This window comes from the organism of the source record quoted next, unplaced genomic scaffold (genome assembly GCF_019419815.1).
Source record: "Pyrus x bretschneideri cultivar Hongxiangsu unplaced genomic scaffold, Pyrus_bretschneideri_v1 Contig112, whole genome shotgun sequence".
Classification (NCBI taxonomy): domain Eukaryota; kingdom Viridiplantae; phylum Streptophyta; class Magnoliopsida; order Rosales; family Rosaceae; genus Pyrus; species Pyrus x bretschneideri.
In genome coordinates, this window is record NW_025999405.1 from 294106 (window position 1) to 298778 (window position 4673).

A 4673-nucleotide genomic window follows, 5' to 3' on the forward strand; every position below is an offset into this window, starting at 1 on the left:
TGTAGGGGACTTGTGGGGAATGTTTTGAATTGTTGTATGCGCTAACCCATCCAATTCAATAACGTTAGGAAGATTTGAAGGTTAATTAGTGCATCACGGTTAACTTGGGGTGTTGAGAATTCATGGTTTATTGAAATACAATTGGAAATCATTTTATTATGCAAGTGTAACATGTGTGGAGAATAACCTTCTAGCTAGCATTCATCCATTCATTTTCATCGAATTCATATTTACATTCTGTCTAGTTTATTAAACTTGTTTCGTTATTTCAATTTTCGTCAAATTAAAATCCCCCTTTACTTTATTGTCTAATTTAGTTAGAAAGTGTCTTAGTTTGTGTTTATAAGAGTTTTGAGTCATTTTGTTACACAAATTCGTCCAAATTTGTGTTTGTGCTCAAATCTGCCCAGAAAGTGGTTTTTAGGCAGATTTGAGTGTGTTTGTGTTGTTTTGAGTCTTTTGGTTTGTTTTAGTGTTTTAAAGTTTAGTTTTGCATTCTTTGAGTCTAGTATAGTGTTTTATATTGTTATTTTACGTTTGAATCAAGCCATAATCTTAAATTCGTCCAACATTGGGTTTAAGGTCAGAAACTGCCTAGTTAGTGTTTTTAGGCAGTTTTGAGTCTTTTGAACTTGTTTTGAGTCCTTTGAGTCTTTGTGAACGTTTTTAACTTTGTTTTTATGTTTTTGAGTCAAATCCAAGTGATTAACAATCCCTCCTAATCCCCGGTCCAGAACGATCCCTACTTACATCATTACTACAATTGTCGAAAAGAGGGTTTAATTTGTGTGCGTATAAATCACGCATCATAAACCTTTCCAATTTCCTTAGCCGTGCATAACATTCCAACATTCCACTCCTTCATTTCAGCCACACTCCCACATATCATTACTTATCATCACCACTTATCACTTATCATAACCACATATCATATCATCATCACTTATCACTTATCATAACCACATATCATATCATCATCACTTATCACTTATCACTTAACATGCACCCATCACCTAACACAACACCTTTAATTCACATGCATTCACTCTTTAATTCACATGCATTTACTCTTTAATTCACATGCAAAACACCTCCATTTCATCTCCCATTTCAGATTGCATTCCATAATCATTCACTCACCTTTAATCCACATGCAATCTTCCACATCCCTCACCAAGAAATCATTCAACACATGCATCTTGGCAGATTTCACATGCACATTGATAAGTCACATTTTGCATGCATTTATATCTTCCTTATTTGGTGTCTTTGTGATTGTTTTGGATTAAACTAGCTGCATTTTACATTATTTGGTGTTAGTGTGCAGCAAGGGAGAAATTGGATCAATGGGAAGGCAAATGAAGTAAAAACATTCCAGAAAAGATGTGAAGTGTTAAGAAATGCAATTCGGCCATATTGGGTGATTCTAAACAAGGCAAAGTCATTGAAGTCAACTATGTGGTTCCAACACCAAAACATGCATTCATATGCATGTCACAACCTTGACCGTGTGTTCTCATGCAATCCCATCATTTTATGCACTTCTAAACACCAAACATACGGTCACATGCATGCTAACATCCAGTCCGTGCGTCCCATGCCATTCCAACTCCCTTTTGAGCCAAAAACATCCATTTCCATTACTTAATCCATTCAGCCACATCTTCACATGCATGATCCACATCCATTCCGTGCATTCCATTACATTTCTGCACTTCATCTTTGCAGAAATACACATGCACTTCAATTAAATAAAACCCATGCTTGCACCTTTCCCTTTTGTTATTCACCCATTATTCCAGAAAATCAATCATTCTTAGTCCATGCCGTGTGATCCCTTCTCCTTTCCAGATTTTTACAAAGCATTTTCTGGTGGTCCAAGTCACCTTTGCAGGTTCCACTCACTTGTGGCAGCAAGAGCATGTGCTTCTTTGAATACATTAACATTTCCTTGCAGATCATGTCCAGGCCGTGAGTCTACCATCTCAGAAACACAATCATTTCCATCACTTAAGCTCTGCCATCTGAGTTAAACAAAGCCAAGATCCAATCTGATTGTCTCTCCATCATTAGACTCATTCAGAAATTCACCAAGGGGGATAGATTGCTCTCTCGGATTCATTGGATCACACACACTCTATTTGCTCCATTTTTCTGTCCACCATTCACTCTCATTCTCCCTCTCCATTCCATTGCATTCGACACTCTCTCCCTTTCACAGAAACTGTCCATTTCTCTCCATTTATGCACCACTCACAGAAACCATTCGACATTAGTTTCTCCACCCTCATTTACAAACACATTTGGGAGCTCCAACACCGAAGGCACTCTTCAAGGAATTCAACATCAGTTTTGCTTCAAGGGTTCCTTCTACTTCATTCTATGTTCATTCATGTTGTGTACCTTTATGTTAAACATTCAGTAAACATGAATTGTAACTAATCTTTCTCTAGGGATTCGATGTAGCCTTGCAAAGTTTGCCATGTAATCAAGTTAGAATGCTCAGTTTGTCCATCTATTTCTTGTTTCATTTTCTGTTTTAATGGTGACTTAGTGTGTTGATTTTAATGTTTGATCATCATTTGAATTAATCACAAAGTTATGTAGCCAAGATTAGAACACACATCATGCATAATCTTGGTAGATATGTGAATGAATGAAGGGAGTGTTTAGCACACATCCTGCCGAGTTATTCCCTTTGGTTTTATGAAAGTTTCTTGTACATTACATAATCTTGATTATGAACCAAAGTTGCACATCACAATTAGGTTCATGATTAGAGACATTTGATCAAATCCACACATCATATGGTTGATCATATCCAAGTGAAACAAACTCAAGAAATAGGTAGATGAATGAGTATAAACTAACTTGACAAACATGGACTTAGTTGAGCAATGGTGAAACCGAATCCCTAGCTTCATTTCCATTGATACTATCCCATTACATTAGTTGTTGATTCATTTATTTGTGTTTACTTTATTTTCTCATGTTTTCAATTTACAACAACAAATCTGTCTATTTAGACTAGTTTGATTCATTTCCAAATCTGCCTAGTTTGTTTAGTTTGATTCAATTCTTAGAGTTCTTGCAAAACAAGTAGTTACATAGGTCCAATTAGTCCCTGCGGATTCGACACCCTTGCTTGTGCCATTATACTAAATATATTCTAGCATTAGGAAGGAATTATACATCAACAAAAATGGCGCCGTTGCCGGGGACTGATTTCAGTCCCTTGTAATTGCTTGTTTGCTTGTTTGCTATTTTGATTAGTGTCAAGGTTCATAACTTGTCAAATTGATAACTGGAAGTTGATTTAAGTTGCATACATTTCATGTGTGGAAAGGAATCCCTTAGCCATTCCATTATCCATTGGTTTACATCAATTTGCTTTACAATCTGTTTTAGTTATAATCTGTCCATTTAATTGCATTTCGTCCAAATACAATTTCTCCCCATATTTTGTTAAGTTTAGGCTTAGAATCTGTCTTATCTTGTGTTTTGAAGCATTTTGAGTCAAGCTCAAACCTAATTTTCGTCCAAAATTGAGTTTAGTGTCAAAACTGCCCAATTTGTGTTTTTAGGCAGTTTTGAGAGTTTTTAGCTTGTTTTGAGTCTTGTGAATCTGTTTTGAGTCCTTTGAGTCCTTTCGAACGTTTTTAAGTTTGTTTTTGTTCATTTCATTGTTGTTGCTAGTAGATTTTCATTCACACTTGTGTTATTTTATTTCAGGTAGTATATGTCAAATAAACTTGTTGAGTTAGGCCAAAGAATTGAACGGTTGAAGGGTCACACTTTGGACAACTTTGTGCCATCAAGTTCATCCTTTAACCGTGAGGAGGAGGAAGGGAATTCACCTAGTTCAACAAGTAAAGAATCTGAGCAATTTAATTGGGAAAGAGAAGAAGAGATGGCGGGCAACGAAGATGAACTTCGTGCTTTGGAGGACTTTGCTCAACCAATCATACCAAATTCACCTTCATGCATCTTGCTGCCCACAGAAGCTAGAAACTATGATCTCAAATCTTCACATTTCCATATGTTTGCTTCATTTTATGGCTTACCTAATGAAGACCCTTTAGCTCATATTAAAGAGTTTTACAATGTTGTGAGTGGTTTACCTTTGCAGGGAGTGAGTGAAGCGAATTTGAGGATGAGAGTGTTTCCTTACACCTTGAAAGATAGGGCCAAGAGTTGGTTGATGACTCTAACACCAGGTTCCCTCACTACATGGGATGCCGTGGCTAAGAAGTTCTTGGAGAAGTTCTTTTCCACTCAAAAGACAACCACATTAAGGGGACAAATATTCAACTTCAAACAAGATGATGGAGAACCTTTCAATGAGTGTTGGGAGCGTTTTAAAGGCCTCTTGATCCAATGTCCACACCATGGGTTACCTTTTCACTTACAAATGCAAATTTTCTATGATGGATTAACCCAAAATTGTCAATCAACTGTTGATAATGCAGCAGGTGGAGCATTGAAGAAAAAGAATGCTCAAGAGTCATATAACATTTATGAGATGTTGGGGTCTAATGCTCAACACAAAGATTTAAGGGGTAAGAAAGTTGGAGTCTATGAAACAAGTTCTAATCATGAGCTCTTGTTGCAGGTAGCTAATCTAGAAAGGAAGCTTGAATCCGTGCTCAACATGGTGCCAAAAGCAAATGAAG

General features: G+C 36.7%; 1 pseudogene; it reads right to left on the minus strand.

Moving 5' to 3' along the window:
* Positions 1-4284: 4284 nt before the first annotated feature.
* On the minus strand, positions 4285-4395 carry LOC125473985 (annotated as a pseudogene).
* Between the last annotated feature and the right edge of the window lie 278 nt (positions 4396-4673).